This window comes from Mobula birostris, chromosome 22, assembly GCF_030028105.1.
Source record: "Mobula birostris isolate sMobBir1 chromosome 22, sMobBir1.hap1, whole genome shotgun sequence".
NCBI classification, from domain to species: domain Eukaryota; kingdom Metazoa; phylum Chordata; class Chondrichthyes; order Myliobatiformes; family Myliobatidae; genus Mobula; species Mobula birostris.
This window is the reverse complement of record NC_092391.1, coordinates 28,339,661-28,358,681: the sequence shown is the minus strand read 5'-3', so window position 1 is coordinate 28,358,681 and position 19,021 is coordinate 28,339,661. Positions and strand designations below refer to the sequence as shown.

The 19,021-nt window shown below is 43.6% G+C and overlaps 1 protein-coding gene across 3 annotated transcripts in view; it reads left to right on the top strand.

Moving 5' to 3' along the window:
* Positions 1-7,720: 7,720 nt before the first annotated feature.
* rxrab (retinoid x receptor, alpha b) overlaps positions 7,721-19,021 on the top strand; it is a 117,839-nt gene continuing 106,538 nt past the window's right edge. For 2 of the 3 annotated variants that reach the window (XM_072240473.1, XM_072240476.1), the window contains exon 1: positions 7,737-7,859. The gene's annotated coding sequence lies outside the window, so the exon portion shown is untranslated. Of the gene's footprint in view, positions 7,860-19,021 lie in introns of all 3 variants that reach the window. The other variant, XM_072240469.1, reaches the window with a different exon arrangement.

The window sequence follows — 19,021 nt, the reverse complement described above, 5'->3', positions numbered from 1 at the left end:
CCATGAGATCCCACTCATTTTCTTCTAAATTCCTGTGAGTACAGGCCCAAAGCTGCTAAACACCCCTTCATTCCCGGAATCACCCTTCTGAACCTCCTCTGGACTCTCTCCAATGACAACACATCTTTTCTGAACTACGGGACCCAAAACTGTTGACAATACTCCAAGTGCTGCCTGACTAGTGTCTCATAAAGGCTCAGCATTACCTCCTTGTGCTTATATTCTATTTCACTTGAAATAAATGCCAACATTGCATTTGCCTTCTTTACCACAGACTCAACCTGTAAATTAACCTTCTGGGAGTCTTGCGCAAGGACTCCCAAGTCCATCTGCACCTCTGATGTTTGAACCTTCTTCTCATTTAGATAACAGTCTGCACTATTGTTCCTTTTACCAAAACGCATTATCATACATTTCCCAACACTGTATTCCATCTGCCACTTTTTTGCCCAGTCTTCCAATTTGTCTAAATCCTGCTGCAATCGCATTGCTTCCTCAGCTCTACCTACCCCTCCACCTATCTTTGTATCATCCGCAAATTTTGCCACAGAGCCATCAATTCCATTATCCAAATCATTGACAAACAATGTGAAAGGTAGCGGCTCCAATTCTGAGCCCTGAGGAACACCACTAGTCACTGGCAGCCAACCAGAAAAGGCCCCCTTTATTCTCACTCACTGCCTCCTGCCTGTCAGACATTCCTCTGACAATGCCAGTATCTTTCCTGTAACGTCATAGGATTTTATCTTGTTAAGCAGTCTCATGAATGGCAGCTTATCAAATGACTTCTGAAAATCCACTGCCTCTCCTTTGTCCATCCTGCTTGTTACTTTCTCAAAGAACTCTTAACAGATTTGTCAGGCAAGATTTCCCTTCACAGAAACCATGCTGATTTGGACTTATTTTATCATTAGTCTCCAAGTACCCCGAAACTTCATCCTTAATAATAGACTCCACCACTTTCCCAACTACAGTTAGGCTAACTGGCCTATAATTTCCTTTCTTTTGCCTTCCTCCCTTCTTAAAGAGTGGAGTGATATTTGCAATCTTCCAGTCCTCTGGGACCGTGCCAGAATCAAGTGATTCTTGAAAGTCCATGACCAATGCATCTGTTATCTCTTCAGCAACCTCCTTCAGGACTCTGGGATGTAGTCCATCTGGTCTATGTGACTTATCCACCTAAACAACTTTGAGTATTCCTGGCATTTTTTCCTTTGTAATAACAACAGCACTCACTCCTGCTCCCTGACACTCATGGACCTCTGGCACTTTACTAGTGTCTTCCACAATGAAGAATGATGCAAAGTTAGCATTAAGTTCACCTGCTGTTTCTTTGACCCCCATTACTACCGCACCTGCTTTATTTTCCAGTGATCCAGTATTAACTCTCACCTCCCTTTTACTCTTTATATAACTGAATAACTTTTGGTATCCTGCTTTATATTATTGGGTACTTTGCCCTCGTATTTCATGTTTTCCCTTCTTATAGCTTTTTTAGTTGCTTTTTGTTGCATTTTAAAAGCTCCCTTATCATCCAACTTCCCATTCACTTCTGCTACCTTTTATGGCCTTTCCTTGGCTTTCATGCAGTCCTTAACTCCCCATGTTAGCGTCAGTTGCCTACCCCTGCCATTTGTGAATGTCTTCTTCTGTGGGATATATCTATTTCTTGAAACTTCAGCCATCTCTGTTCTGCCATCATCCCTGCCAGTATCCTTCTCTAATCCACCTGGGCAAGCTCCCCTCTCAGGCCTCTGTAATTCCCTTTATTCCATTGCGATACTGATACGTGTGACTTATGCTTCTCCCTCTCAAACTGCAGTATGAATTCATTCACAGACATCCCACCCTGCAAAAACTCATTTCAGGGAGGTAGCACCATCAATTTGTGGGAGACTCCTGGAACTTCCAGGAGAGGTGGGATGTCTGCAACAGAGTAGCTCCTGAGCAGCTAGCCAGCTAGTTTAAATAACGTTAGCTATGCTAATGAACGAATGACACCTGTTAAACTCACCTCAACATGTCTTTTACAGTCTTAACCCACCATGGGCAATAGAAAAATCACTGTTGCAAACAGAGCAGCGAGCAACACTGTCATTATTTTTGACCCCTATTAGGCAGGGGTACACTTTAGTGTAGTCTGGGGTGAGGTACATTTTATATTTTCTTTTTTTGGAACACTCTACCATGGCGCGCACTCTCTCTCTCGCGTGCTCTCTCTCTCTCGTGGTCGCTCTCTCTCTCTCTCGTGGTCACTCTCGCGCTCTCTTTCTCTCTCGCTCCCTCTCAAAAAATTGATTTCCGGGATATTGTATATAATTTGCGGGCATCAGGGAGCCACTATTAATATGCGGGAGACTCCCGGAACTTCCGGGAAAGGTGGGATGTCTGCATTCATATTATAATCGGTTTTTCCTAAGGGTTGCTTTACATTAAGCTCCCTAATAAAATCTGGATTATTACACAACACCCAATCTAAAATAACCTTTTCCCAAGTAGGCTCAAACACAAGCTGCTCTAAAAATTTATCTCACTGGCATTCAACAAATGCCCTCTCTTGCGATCCGACACCAACCTGATTTTCTGAATTCCCTTGCATATTGAAGTGCCCCATTCCAATTGTGTCATTACCCCTATTACATGCCTTTTGCAGCTCGCTTTGCAATCTCAACCCTACATCTTGGCTACTATTTTAAGGCCTATCTATGATTCCTATCATGGTTTTTTTACCCTTGCAGTTTCTTAACTCCATCAACAAATACTCAACATTCTCTGACCCTATGTCACGTCTTCCTAAAGATATAATTCCATCTCTTACCAACAGAGCCACACCACTGCCTATGCCTTCCTTCCTGTTCTTTGATGTTAGGCTCCCAACTATGGCCTTCTTTCAGCCATGACTCAGTGATGCCCACAACATCATACCGACCAATCTCTAATTGTGCCATGAGTTTGTTCACCTTATTCTGAATGCTACGCGCATTGAAGTACAGCACCTTCGGTCCTGCATTCTTCACCCTTTTGAATTTTGCCTCAGTGGTACAATTTAACTCTTTTCTCTGTCTGCATTTGTCATGAGCTTGTCCTTCCTTACATTCATGTTACACCCATCATCTACTTGTAAACCTGCTGGCGCATCCTCAGCTCTATCGTACTGGTTCCCATCCTCCTGCCATATTAGTTTAAACCACACCCAACAGCTCTCGCAAACCTGCTGGCAGGAATATTGCTCCCCCTTGGATTCAAGTGTAACCCATCCCTTTTGTACAGGTCACACCTGTCCCAAAAGAGGGTCCTATTATCCAGAAATCTTACCCCCCTGCTCCAGTTCTTCAGCCACGCATTTCTCTGCCATCTCATTCTATTCCTATCCTCGCTGTCACGTGGTACAGACAGCAATCCTGAGATTACTACCCTTGAGGTCCTGCTTCTCAGCTTCCTTCCTAACTCCCTGTATTCTGTTTTCAGGACCTCCTCCCTTTTCCTGCCTTTGTCATTGGTACCAATACGTACCACAACTTCAGGCTGCTCACCCTCCCTTTTCAGGGTATTGTGGACATGTTCAGAAACATTGGCGACTGCCATCCATGTCTCTTTTTCACACCCACAGAATCGCCAATCTGTCCCCCTAACTATAGAGTCCCTTATTACTGCTGCTATTCTCTTCAGTTCCCTACCCTTCTGAGCCACAGGGCCAGACTCAGTGCCAGAGGCACAGCTGCTGTTGGCTCCCCCAGGCAGGTCTTCTCCCTCCAATATTACTCACAATGGAATTCTTCTTGTTCAGTAGGATGGCCACTATCTGATGTTCTCCCTTCCCTCTCCTGACAGTCACCCATTTATCTGTTTCCTGTAGCTTTGGGGTGACTACTTCCCTGTAGGTCCTATCTATTACCACCTCACTTTCTCTAACATGCTGAATGTCCTCGAGCTGCAGCTCCAGTTCCCTAACACTGTCTCCAAGGAGCTGTATCACAAAGCACCTGGTGCAAATGTAGCCAGCAGGGAGGCTGGTAGTTCCCTGGAAGTCCCACATCTGACACTCAGAACACAACACTGGCTCTGTAGGCATTCCCCCTATTCTCTCAAGATTTAAATAAGTAAGAAAAAATAAGAAATAAGTCATTAACTTACCTACTTATCTTGCCTCTGCCTGTTCTCACCTCAGCCCTGTTGAGCCAAAGCCTTACCACTTTGACTAAGACAACTCTGATAAAGGCTTCCACGATGACCACTCCACTAGATGGTATCTCTCTTTTACGTAGACTGGGTTTTATAAGTCTCTTTGCTGGACTTGTGCAGGAGTGCTTCTCCTGCATCTGCACAGTGCTCCAACCAACGACTCCCTCCTGCTGAAAAAAGCACCGTGTCTGACCTCTCAGAATCACAAATTTTAATGAGTATGCCAAGATTCTACCACAGTATTTACTTAAGCTGAATGTGAACCAGTCCTCACCTCACGGAAACATACACTTGATGGCCATTTTATCGGGTACACCTGTCATTAGTGCAAATATCTAATCAGCCGATCATGTGGCAGCAATTCAATTCATAAAAATATGCAGACATGGTCAAGAGGATCAGTTGTTGCTCAGACCAAACATCAGAATTTGGAAGAAATGTGATTTAAGTGACTTTGAGTGTTGACCGATTGTTGGTGCCAGATGGGGTAGTTTGAGTATCACAGAAACTGCTGATCTCCTGGGATTTTCTCGCACAACAGTCCCCAGAGTTTACATTCAATGATGCAAAAAACAAAAACCACCCATTGAGCAATGGTTCTGTGTTCTTGTTAATGAGATAGGTCAGAAAAGAATGGCCAGGCTTGTTCAAGAATGCGACAGTAACTCAAATACCATGCGTCACAACAGTGTGTGCAGAAGAACATCTCTGAACGCACGGCACATCAAACCTTGAAGTGGATGGCCATGGAGTGGAATAAAGGGTAAATGCCTCAGCACCAATCCCTTTGGTACACTGCTAGTTGCAGGCTTCCATTCATAAAAGCAAACCACTACCATTATCTGTGTCTATTATTAACCCAATTATCAGATCAAAGTTGCCAACATGCCTTGATTCCCATGTGCTCTAATAGTTTTGACCCAGCCTTCCATGTGGGACCTTGTCAAAGGTCGTATCAGTCCATGTAAATCACATCAAAAGCACTGCACTCATCAATATCCAGTATTTAGCTGACTCTTTAGGAGATTCTGACCTATGGTAGGCAAAGTTTTAAATATCTCCATTGGAGCCCCAGCAACGTCTTCCTTTGACTTGTATAGCAGAAAGTACCTGGACTGGGCCTGCACACACAAAATGCTGGAGGAACTCAGCAGGTCAGACAGCATCTATGGAAAGGAATAAAGAGATGATGTTTCTGGCCAAGGCCCCTCACCAGGACAAAATGAAATCAGGCCCCTTCATCAAGACAAAAATGAAATTAAACAAAGTGAAGATGTAATCATTTAAGGGAAATCATATTTGACTAATCTATTGGGGTTCTTTGAGTATATGTCTGGCAAAGTAAAATAAGGAGGATCACTAGATGAGGACTACTTCAATTTTCAGAAGTCTTTGATAAAGTCCCCACCTAGGATATTGATCAACAAGCACATGAAACTAGGAGTAATATTCTGACAAGCACTTGGTTAACAGATGGGAAGCATACCAAAGGAATAAACAGGTCTTTCCAGGCTGGCAGGCTGAACCATAGATACTGATGTTTAGGTTCCAGCTATGGCTGAGGGAATCCAGCTTCATAATTCCAAGTCTTTGATGATATATAGCTATGTGGGATTGTGAATGGTTAGGAGAATGTAAAGAGTTCTTAAGATGATTTAAGTATCTTAATAAATAAGTGAGTGGGAACATAATGAAAAAAAACATGAAGTTATCCACATTATTCAAAGGTTCAAAGGTTCGTTTTATTATGAAAGCAGACAACTCTGAAATTTTTCAATTCTCTGGATAGCCATGAAACCATGAAAAAAAGAAAAGAAAGGCAGCACGGTCATCAACCCCCAACTCCCACCCCCCCAAAAAAACAAACAAAAATGGAACAGACACATCAACACCCAAATCCCACCCCCCCAAAAAAAACAAACAAAAATGGAACAGACACATCAACCCCCAAATCCCTCCTCCCACACAAAAAATGAGCAAAATGGATCACGCACATTTGTGTCTTTTTTTGCACAAAACAGTAAAGCAGATAATCTTCAAAAAAAACAACAGACTGGGAAAAGTTGACATTGAATGGAACTTTGACAGGCAATGCCTAAGAAGAGGAATGAACAGCCAACATTTCAGACTGAGGCAGGCCCTTTTCATGGCCCAAAATATCGACTGTTTATTCCTCACCTATTTCATAGACGCTACTCGATTTGCTGAGTTCCTCCACTTTCTGTGTGTGTTACTCTGGATTTCCAGCATCTGTGGAATCTTGTGTTCAAAGTAACCTTGTTGTCCCTGTTCTACTGGTGCCTGTATTGGAAAGGTTTGAGGTGTGTTCTGCTGGTGACTGTAGTGGGAGGGTTTGAAGTGTATTTTGTTGGTGTCTGGATTGGAAAGGTTTGAGATGTGTTTTGCTGGTGTGGTATTGGGAGACTCTGAGGCATGTTCTGCTGGTGTCTGTAGTGGGAGGGTTTGAGGTGTGTTCTGCTGGTGTTTGTATTGGGAAGGTTTGAGGTGTGTTCTACTGGTGTTTGCATTGAGAGGGTTTGAGGTGTGTTCAATTGGTGCCTGTATTGAGATGGTTTGAGTTGTGTTTTGCTGGTGTCTGTATTGGGAAGGTTTGATGTGTGTTCTGTTGGTGTCTGTATTGAGAAGGTTTGATGTGTGTTCTGCTGGTGTCTGTATTGGGAAGTTTTGATGTGTGTTCTGTTGGTGTCTGTATTGGGAAGGTTTGAGGTGTGCTCTGTTGGTGTCTGTATTGGGAAGGTTTGAGTTGTGTTCTGCTGGTGACTGTACTGAGGGCGTTTGAGGTGTGTTCTGCTAGTGACCGTATTGAGAGCATTTGAGGTGTGTTCTGCTGGTGATGTATTGGGAAGGTTTGAGCTGTGTTGTCCTGGTCTTGGTACTGGGGTGATTTGAGGTGTGTTCTGCTGGTGACTGTATTAGGAAGGTTTGAGGTGTGTTCTATTGGTGTCTGTATTGGGAAGGTTTGAGGTATGTTCTGCTGGTGTCTGTATTGGGAAGGTTTGATGTGTGTTCTGTTGGTGTCTGTATTGGGAAGGTTTGAGTTGTGTTCTGCTGGTGACTGTATTGGGAAGGTTTGTGTTCTGTTGGTGTCTGTATTGGGAAGGGTTGAGGTGTGTTCTGCTGGTGTCTGTATTGGGAAGGTTTGAGGTGTGTTCTGTTGGTGTCTGTATTGGGAAGGGTTGAGGTGTGTTCTGTTGGTGTCTGTATTGGGAAGGGTTGAGGTGTGTTCTATTGATGTCTGTATTGGGAAGGTTTGATGTGTGTGCTGTTGGTGTCTGTATTGGGAAGGTTTGAGGTGTGTTCTGCTGGTGACGTATTGGTAAGGTTTGAGCCGTGTTGTCCTGGTCTCGGTACTGGGGTGATTGGAGCAGTGATCTCCAGGCCCCCGTTCCAGAACCAGCCTCTCTTAAGGTGGGAGAAGTTGTAAATAATCGACTGAACGCACACGCTTTCTCCTCGCGCTTTACGGGTTAAGCAACTCCTCTCATTCCAGTCAATCACAGTGACTGCTGAAGCCTGTTGGGATTTTTTTTTAGTCGCTGTGACTATTCGCTGCAGCCTCGGGGAGTGTGGGAGCCCAGCTCCGGGAGAGAGATCGCTCGCTAGGACATGCCTGGGAGTTTCACTGGAGAGACAAAGATGACAGAATGAATTCTCAGGTAAGACTGCTGACAGCGAAGCGGGAAGAGGAGTACGGTTCTCTGGAGTTGCGTGTAATGCTTTTTTTTCCAGGGGAGTCTCGGCTGTTATGGTGGGGCGAATTTGCCTCTGCTGCCCCTGTTTGTTAGACTGGGCTGTGCGTTTGTTTGTCCTCTCTTGCAACACTGAATGTTGTACAAGTTTTATTTGGTCACACTGTTTGTACCGATTGCTCAATCGAGACCTTTACGTGAAAGGCTGAGCTAGCAAAAGCTCCAGCTGCTGTTTGCTGTACTGGAGAGGGTGGGGGATGGGTTCCTCCCAGTTTCGGCGCTCCGCACCACACACACCGCCTGAACTTTTAGTCTTCCAACACGCATTCAAAGAAAGCCCTTTTGTGCTGCGGCACTCCTGAGTTTAATAGGTATAAATATAGCTCCTGACTTCTCCAAGTCCATTTTTCCCAAAAGGGAGGGTTTCACTGTTTGTCTGAACAACTTTACAGTTGTGTACGAGTTGTGAGGAGAGAGAGACGTTTTAAACGGGAGAGCGCCATCCCGTAAATTTTTAACTCCTTATTTACAACTTGAGGATTTGTCCTCTATTTGGTCGCCGACGTCCGGCTGATTTGAGAATTAGGTTGAATAGCCTGGAGAGAAAGGAAAATGAGTTATGAAGATTTCATCTTGTCACGCTGCTGTCAGCAATGTTGAGACTTGAGATTGTAGCCCGTTTTATTCCAACCATAAAGTAGATTTGTACAAATATCTGGTGTGCAATGATAACGGAAATAACCGCACAGCGCTTCACTCCAAATTAACCGTGCAGTGACTGAGAGTGGGCGTTAAATACCAGCTGAGAATCCACGCCAATGAACAATCCATCTGCTATTTCTGGTGTTTTTGGCTGACGGTGGAGCATGCAGGGATCTTTATCTTCCGATGGGACTTTAATATCCCCCTCAACGCAGAAAGGCCTGATTTGTTAAAAACAAATCAGTGGGGTGATTTCGAAAGACACAGAGACACGCACGCCGGAGGACTGATGAAGGGTCTCGGCCCGTAAAGTCGACTGTTCATATCCCGCCGTAGTTGCTGCCTGGCCCTACTGAGTGCCCCCAGCATTGTGTGTGTGTTAGCCCAGATTTCCACCATCTACAATCTCTCTTGTGTCTAGGATGATTTTGAAATGTTCTATTGGGACGCCTGTTTTATATCCTCGCGAAAATTTACTTAGTCACAGGAGGCCATTCAGCCCTTTGAGCTTGGTATTGTTGTTGTTATTGTCACGCCTACTGTTTGCCATCCATCTAGAGGTGAACAGAGTGTAGTCCTGCTCTGTCAGTTATCAAGATTTGGTCTGATTGTAACCTCACCTTTGTATTCCTGTGTAGTCCTGATAACATTTTGCCTTCTTGCTTGTCAAGAATTTATCACCTTCCCACTTTATTCAAATACCTTACTTCCACTACTTTCTGTTTGAGGAAGAGAATTCAAAGTACTGGCTATCCTCAGTGAGGGGGTAAAAATCATGTCATCTGTGGAAAATGGGTGATCCCCTATTTTTTAAAGGGACTTCTGGTTCCAAATTCTCACACGTGAAGTAATGTCCTCTCCACATCCATCCTATAAAGCATGAGTTGCCAATCTTGTTTATGTCCTGGACCACTACCATTAAGCAAGAGGTCCGTGCACCCCAGGTTGGAAACCCTTGCTGGAAAGGGAAAAATTATTGTGGTTTAAGTTGCAATGGGGATTTTCATTTGATAGCATGTATGTGCACCTTGTACAGATCTACATCTGGTCTGCTGATAGTGTGGGTGCCAGACACATTCTGTTCTTGTGACTTCACAATGAACGACCAACTGTGGTGTACTGTGTCCTTGAATACGGATGGCTGAACCATGGTGAAGGGGCTGCTGGCTTCTAGTGCCAATTCACATCAAGTAATTCTTTTAAGATTGCTCAAACCTTAAAACCTACTTCTTTGCATAATCTCAAAGCAGAAAAGAAAACACTGCTGATATTGCAAAACTAGTACAAAAATAAAGTCCTAAAGTACTTGGGCAGACCATGCAGAGGGAAAGGAACAGAACTGGTGTTTCAGACTGAAGACTTTTCATCAGAATGAGATGAAAAGTCATAGTTCTGAAGCATCAATTATTATTCTTTCTCCTCAGACACTTGCTGAGCTGCTGAGTGTTTCCAGTGCTTTCTTTTTTGATTCTTTTTGCCTGTCTCTAACTGAGGAGCAATGTCAGTTGTCTGCTAATGCCCCCATGAAGCATCTTGGGAGCCATTTGCTTATATTTGATTGTGCCACTTGGTCACTTGTGAATCTGCAGATGTGGGTATTGTTTCGTGGGCAAATGTGATCCCAAATAAACATCCTTCACCTGTGAACCCAGTTAGCGACAGTCCAAGTTCCAAGTAACTTCATTATCAAAGTACCCACATGACACCATATACTACCCTGAGATTCATTTTCTTGCAGGCATTCACAGTAGAACAAAGAAATACAATAGAATCAATGAAAAACTACACACAAAGACTAACAAGCAATGTGCAATAGAAGACCAACAGTACAAATACAATAAAAACCCAATAATAATAAATAAATAATACTAAGAACATGAGTTGTAGAGTCCTTGAAAGTGAGTTGTATTCAGTGGTCACTTCAGTGTCGTGGTGAGTGAAGTTATCCAAAACAACGCACCCAACAAAAAGTCAGTTGACTTTTCCATAGACCTGCTGAGTTCCTCCAGCGTTTTGTGTGCATTGCTTTGGATTTCCAGCATCTGCAGACTTCTTGGTATTAGTGAAGTGGTCCACGCTGGTTCGGGAGTCTGGTGGTTAGTTCTGTGGTTTCGCAGTCAAGCTTTAGTCTGTCCTCACAGGGTATCATTTTGTGAAAGGTAGGCGTTATCTAACCAGTTGTCCCTTTTGCATCTCTTCCCCCAGTTTCTTCCATTGTGTGTCACGTTGGATGATTATATACACTGCAACAATAGAGCAGCGACAGCGAGTGTCCTTGAAGCCCGAAACTTAGTGAGAATCTGTACCCTTCTGGGAATTAGTTGCAGATTATTATTTATTAATATGTGGGGTTTTCCCATTACCAGATTTTCTTTACCACCTAATTATAGGATCTGCTTTCTTCAGAGAATCTGCTGAAGCTTCTGCAGAATTCGTTGATGAAATCTAGTTGCATTTTAACCTTTTCCCACTGAGTCTGAGTGTTTCAATTCAATGATGTTTGTGAACAATTCGCAGTAAAAACGTCTACTGCCGCTTCAGGTGGTGAGCTGCCTTCTTGAAGTTCTGCAGATCTTCCGGCAAGGGAGCCCCACAAGTGTGCCCCTGTCACCTGCGCTTTGTGGGTGCTGGTGCCTGTGGTGCCCCCACCCCGGTGGGAGTCAGCTAGTGAAACCTGCAGCCCAGATGGAGTCAGCACCTTGAGCGAGGAAGAGCAATAATGATGGGGGGAGGGGGGGAAGTGGGGGGAATGTGATGCTGAATTAAAAATTGGTGGCAGGCATAAAAACATGGCACAGCCGCCTGGTCTTGTTTTCAGTAAATATAGAGTGCGATCTGTAGCCATGCCTGCACTGTCACATGGTGCTGACTGGCTGACCCAGATTTTCACTTACTGCATAATCATGGGACGTGCTTCCTCCAGAGAGCCTGCAAAAGCTTTTGCAGGATTCATGGGTGAAGTCAAACTGTGTTTTACCCCTTTTGGACTTGCCCAAGTTTAAGATTTTATATTCGGTGAAGTTTAGAAAGCTATTCACACTAAGCACGCCCACTGCTACTTTATCAGAAAAAAAGTTTCCAACTGAATCAAATGGCAGGGATCTGTATTTACTGTGGATTTTGGACCTGTTGGGCTGTGTTATTCTGCCCTGTAAGGACAAAGCAAGCTGATTACACTAACCACTGATTCCCTTCACCGCTATTTTAGACTAATCATTACAGTCTAGGCATTCTGTTTGGCCCTGAGGTGAACTTCCAACCACAGCGCATCCAAGTGTTTCCCAAAGCTTTCAAATTCTACTTGGAACGTCATCTATGTCTACACATTGGAAGAATCTCCTTGACCGTCATGGTGTCCTGGCCATTTTTCCACACTTTATTAACCAGCTCATCCAAAGCTATGCTGCCTGTATCCTAATTCCCAACATAACCCATATCCCTATTACCTCTGTGCTCACTGACCTAAGTTGGCTCCTAGTCAGGAATCGCGTTCTATTTAAAACTCGCATCTTTGTTTTCCAAAGGCTTCATGGCATCGCCCCTCACTATTTCTGTAACTTTTTTCAGCCCTACAAGCCTCTGAAAGTTGTACTCCAACTATCTACTCAGTCTTAATTTCTTCAATTACGCTCAGTAATTCTGTCCGTGAACCTACCTCCATTCATCTCCTATTTTCTCACAGAGGCAGACTTTCCGTGACTTCATGCACTTTTGTCTGAAGCACTGTGGTGTGTTTTGTTTTGTTACAGTTACTATTATCGTGCATTATATATTTGTGTAAATGAAGTATTTCAGGATGTATATTCCCAACCCCCTTTATATTGCAAAGAATAATTACTGGGACTGATTACTTTGTCTGTGTTAACACAAATATAAATTTTCAGGTGACACGATCAATGCAGTAATTTGTACTTTTCCCCCCCCTTGCCTCTCATTGTATGACAAGTGGAAATATCACCACCAGTTGGCAGGAATGGTATTTCATGTCTCGTTATTCTGCTGCTGAGATTAGTTGTCCCTTAAAGGCTGCACATGTGGGAATAGCACAGACACCTGGCTCAATCACTTATATAAATCTTTCTTTGCTGCTGGAGTTGAAATTTGCAAAACACGTTACAATCAGAATCAGGTTTATTATCATCGGCATGCGTCGTGAAATTTGTTGACTTAGCAGAAGCAATACAATGATAATATAGAAAGAAAAATAAATATATAAGTGAATGAATTACAGTAGTGGTGTGTGTGTGTATGTATGTATATGTATGAATATATATGAATCGATTAAAAATAGTGCAAAAACAGAAATAATATACCTGTATATTAAAAGAAAGTGAAGTAGTGTTCATAGATTCAACGTCCATTTAGGAATCGTATGGCAGAGGGGAGGAAGCTGTCCTGAATCGCTGAGTGTGGGCCTTCAGGCTTCTGTACCTCCTTCCTGACGGTAACGATGAGAAAAGAGCATGCCCTGAGTGATAGGGAGTCCTTAATAATGGTTGTCGCCTTCCTGAGGCACATCGTTCATCGAAGGTGTCTTAGATACTATACCCAAGATGGAGCTGACTAATTTTACAACTCTCTGTAGCTCCTTCAGTCCTGTGCAGTAGCACCAACACCCCCCCACCCCCCCAATACCAGACGGTGTTGCAGCCAGTTAGAATGCTCTCCACGTTACATCTATAGAAGTGGATTCAGGTTCCAGGTCAAAAGTACTCAGCTTTAAGTAATTAGCTTTTCCCTTTTTGGTTAAAAAAATATTTTGGACCAGGACCATAATATATCTAATGAATTATATACAATATTCATAAATCTCAGTAAGGTAAGAAAATTAACATCTGCATGCAATTTTTATTAATTTTTCCCATACTTTTAATTTCTGTATTTATTCTGATACTCCCTGTGAACATTGGTCATACCGTAATTCAGTATTTTGGCTGAGTTGCACACTTGTGAAGATTCAACTCTTGTTACAAATCCTGACTCCAAGATCTAATCTAGCTTCACACCAAGTAAAACACCAGTGGAATTCCAGGCGGGCAGTGCTAATACAGCCCTGGGTGCTGGGGGAAGTGCTGTACCCACGAAAACGTGCGCGATTGAGCGCTGTCAGAAAGAGTACTGAAAGAGCTCTGAATCATTGGAATGACTTTAAAGTTATGGGCCAGTCTCAAAGAGGCGGGGGGGGGCTACATTGTTATTGAAGGTGCCATCTGTTGGATAAAATTTTCAACTGGGGTGCGATTTATATTCTCAGGTGAAGAAGAAAAGGAAAGTATTTCCCCCTCGATGAGTTTCACTTGGTTGGTTTAACTGTTCATTTGCCTTATTTATGTTTCTAAATTCCATACATCTGTCCTATTGATTTATGTAACAATAGACAATAGACTTCTGAGAAATTTCATGTGTGTAGAATTTTGTTTTCATCATTCGGAAAGAGACAAAGTGCTATGTTGGGCAAGCCAATTTCCTGCTGAAGCTTTTCAAGTTCTTGAACTGAGGAGAAGATGGCGGCACGACACAGTGTGCAGCGGCCACTCCAGTGATGAATATCTGTTATCTGTCAAGTAGGGTGCCCTGCACAATTCTGATTTGATGGAGGCAGACGTGAGAGCACGGAGGAACATCTGGTGAAACTTCTGAAATGCCTGTTTCGCTGCCGCTGCTACTGTGTGATCCAGAATCTCCGGAGGGGAAGGCCCCGAGTCCTCGGCTTTGCTTGTTGCTCAGCGGCTGGGGCGGGGTCGAAGCGCTCGGCAGAGGATGGTACTCAGTGTCGGAGGGCTGGTTGGAGGCTCGAAGTTTTCGGACGGACTCAGAGTCGGACTGTGGTCGGGTGCTTCCAGGGTGCTGCATCGGCAAGTTTGCGGCGCTGGAGGCTCATGGCAGGGAGAGTTTCTCCCTTCTACCATCTGCGTGAGATGTTGGGGGTATCGAGACTTGAGACTTTTTTTGACTGTGCCCATGGTCTGCTCTTATCAAATTACAGTATTACTTTGCACTGTTGTAACTATATGTTATAATTATGTGGTTTTTGTCAGTTTTAGTCTTGGTCTGTCCTGTGTTTCTGTGATACCATACTGGAGGAACATTGTATCATTTCTTAATGCATGCATTACTAAATGACAATAAACGAGGACTGAGTGTCCTCATAATCTAATCTAATTTGAGATTTCTGGAATTTTACTAGACAGAGGTCAGCAGGATTTCTTATTGAATCTGAAGCCGGAGCGTAGAATCAGGTCTGGAGCCTTATTGGATCTGGTAGGGTTTGTGCTCAGAGTTCGAAGTAAATTTATTATCAAAGTTCATGTATGTCACTATATTCTACCCTGAGCTCATTTTTGTGCAGGCATTCACAGGAGAACAGAGAAATGCAACAGTGAAAAACTACACACAAAGACTGACAAACCGAGGTGGAAAAGAAAAACTGTGCAAATACGAAAAAAACACGTCAAAATGATAATAAATAAATAATACTGAGACCATGAGTCCTTGAAAATGAGTCCATAGGTTGTGGCATCAGTTCATGCTGCTGGTACAACCAATTAGACATTAAACACAGCAGATCAGGAAGCAGCGGTGGAGAGAGAGACAAGGTTAACGTTTCAGATTGATAATCTTTTATTAGCTCATTGAGCCGAGACATTAGCTCTGTTACTCTCTCCACAGGTCATGCCTTACCTGATTATTGGCAGTCCCTGTTTCTACGCTGTCCTAATGGGTATCCCGAGCTCTGATTGGTTTAGCGAACCCTCAGGGGATCAGCTTCCTGGCTCCAAATCCTTGGCCTTGTCAATGCCAGAGTGGCAAATGGCATTCCCTAGGGTTTCAGGCTGGATTGGCAGTTATTCATTTGATTCATAGTTTTATCCGTTCACTGCTCTACAGTGGGATGCGAATAGCTATCAATTCATTATGACAAATTTCAGACAGGATTAGAAGATAAGAAGTGAGTGCAAGAGTAGACCATCTGGTCTGTTGGGCATGCTCTGCCATGGCTGATCTGGCCATGGGCTCAGGTTTACCTACCTGCCCTTTCTCCATAACCCTTAATGCAAGGATCTCTCCAGCCGAGTCATAAATAGGTTTAATGAGGTAGCCTCTACTGCCTTCCTGGGCAGAGAATTCTACAGTTCTGTTACTCCCTTAGGTCGGCTGGTGACGCAGTGCGATCAGCGCCGGGCTCAAGAACGGAGGTTCCCGAGTTCGATCCAGTGACAGACCGCTCCCGAGTGCGCTCTCCATCCGTGCTGGATTGATACCGAGCTCGCAACTCGACCTCGTAAAAGAAAACACTGCCACCTCCAGTTTAAACTCCAACTCGGAATATTGTGGAGGACCAAATACAAAATACAAATACTCTCTGGGAAAAGGTTTTTCCTCTTCACTGTCCTAAATTTATTCTCTCTAATCGAGAGGCTATGTCCCCCAATTCTAGTCTCATTTACCAGTGGAAACAACTTTCCTATCTCTATCTTATCTATTCCTTTCGTAGTTTTGTATGTCTATATAAGGTGTCCTCACATTTTCCTGAATTCCTGTGAGTATGTTCCCAGATAACTCAATTCCTCCTCATTTCTGGAATTAACCTGGTAAACTTCAGCACCATCCCAAAGCCAATATGTCTTTCCTCAAGTAAGGAGACAGGAGCTGTGTGCAGTACTCCACCTGTTCCCTCATGCCTGTGTGGTCTGTGACCCATATGTGGTATCAGACCTGTATCAATCAGCCTAATATTTTACAGTGAAAAGCGGCTGAACGTTGGCATAGTACTTCTGTGTTTTCAGTGCTTGTTGGGTACATTCCACTACATTTTAATAGCGGAGTGATGTCAGTTTGGATTTGCTCTCAGGGCAGAGTCTCAGCACTAACTCTTTTCGGACAGTGCAGAGGATGGGCTGATTTGCTTGTTGTGGGTGCAGTGTTTAATGGGGATTTGTGGTGTGCGGGTTGGTAGATGGGCAAATCCGTCCTGAGCTGCTTTCTACCAGGTTGTGAGCTCTTTAAGTTCAGCATGTGGAAACCTCAAAGGATCGTGAGTTGCAGAGTCAGATGCACATGGGAGCAAGGATTGCTATTTATGATGAGGCGCTCCGCTGGGTATGTTCCTGATTAAGTGGAAGCAAAAGGCTGTGCTGAGGATACTTTTGCTGTGTGATTTCTGACCTCCCTGTGAACTGCTTGCCATTCCTTGATCTGGTGCCTGCACTGACTTCTCCTTTTCAAAAATTTGGCTTGCCAAAGCAGCATACGGGCAGTCACAAGGCTGAGCTGGAACTTCTTGCTGAAATATCTCACAGACAGCTCGTCTCCCTGAGAGGGAAGTAGTAGGGTATCACTCAGATCTCTGGGGTGGAATGGGAGGGTGGACTTAGTGGGCATGGTAGAATTTGGCATTCATACAAAGAAGAGCAGCGTGTCTCTCACTCGTCTCTCCGCCCCGCCCCCATGTCCCTGGGGCATACAGTTAGTCCATTTCTCAGGTTCATCTCTATGGGTTAGTTCAGACTGAGGGTCTCGGAGAGCCCACACCCTGACTCGACACCGAACGTGGAATAGGCATGAGGGTGCTGAGTGAATGATTACTCACCATCATTAAAAAAAAATGCCCACCTATTTCAGTCTTCCCTGTTTGCAGTAAGTACAGACTTCATTTCAGCAATGAAAAAGCCTCAAATAAAAAGCAAAGGGTTACACCCTAGAGGATCTAATGGAGGGTTCCTGGGAATAGATAGAATAATGAGACCCAGGAATATGTTAAACACTGGGCTCTGTGTGGTGCTGTGCAAATCCACTCCACCCTGACCTGTTTGGGCTGAAGTCATCACCAGGTACTTCTGCACTGGAAGTATGATGCTGGGAACTATTTATTTGATAAAGGCAAGAATTTCCCCATGCCAGGTCCTGCAGACAGCCTAGACTGTTTCACCTTGAATAGATCTGGATCTGTCAGATGCAACTGGGGAAGTGAATAATGTTACAGTAGACCTTTCTAGTCTTTTTGAGTTTGGCTACGTTTTGGTCATCATTTGATTATAAAACCCACAATAGAAAACTACACAATGCCAGAAGGCATATGTAGAGAGTGGACTGAATCAGCTTTTTAAGGTTGGTGACCTTTCCACGATCCTAAGCAGAGGTTTTGGGTTCATCTTCAAGTGTTCCCATCTCAGTAAATTTTGAACCAAAACCAGGCCCACACTCCACCAAGCAGCACCACAACACCCTTAAACTTTCCATGTCTTTACTTGCATGGTTAAGATGCAAAGAACCAGCATCCAGACCTTCGATGAAGCATCGAGGAAGGCCTGACCATAAAACACCACCAGCAGCTCAGGCTCTTGGCTAACTTTGCTCCAGTCTGTTGATTATAAAAGTCGCAACAGATTGTCGGAGTGAAACAAAAAAAAAGTTAACAAAAAAGAACTAAAACATTTTAATAATTTGAAAAAATATAAGCAAAGAAATATTTAAAAATGTATATAATTAGCATTTTCCTCTGCTTCCTGACTAGTAGCATACAATCTGATTGAAATCATTGGTTTCACCAATCCTGTCAAAGAACTGGCCTGGCATAGAATCCAAGAGTGTAGTAATAGGGAATCTTACTGAGATTGGCCTCCACCTTCCAAATCTGTAAGTAGAGCCAGGATTTTTTTTCTGTTTGATAGTGTATTCATAGATGTCTTGTACTTGCTGCTGTTTGAACTGCCAAATGTTGGTTCTGTTCAGCAGAAGCCAGTAAGGTCTGGCCTTATGTGGAGTTACTCCTCTGCTGCCTTCATCTCCATGGCAACTTGCATGGCTAGCAATTTTTACCCACACAGTGCATCCTTTCTCTCGTTTTCGGAACTGGTGATCTGCATGAACACCTTGTTCTAGCCTTGTATCATCTTTCAATGGTGATGTAAGATTGTCCACTTGAAAGCTTTGCTGGATGTCCTGCTCAATATTTCCACCAATTTCTGTTTTCATTTTTGTTTTGCTTTCCTATCATTATTTACATGTAAGGTGGGGTGGGAGGAGGATCTTATTGAAACCTATAAAATATTGAAAGGCTGAGATAGTGTGGATGTGGAGAGGATTTTCCTACAGTGGAAGTCTCGGACCAGAGGACACAACCTCAGATTACACTGATTTCCCTTTGGAACACAGAGATGAGAGTTAATTTATTTAGCCATTGGGAGTGAATCTGTGGAATTCATTACCACAGATGGCTGTGGAAGCCAAACCATTGGGTATATTTGAAGTGCAAGTTGATAGTTTCTTGATTAGTAAGGGTGACAAAAGTTATGGGGAGAAGATGGGGCTGAGAAGGATAATAAATCAGCCATGATGGAATGGCGGAGCAGACTCAATGGGCCAAAAAGCCTAATTCTGCTCCCATGTCTTATGGTCTTTAATAGAAGCCGATTATTTCAGTGATT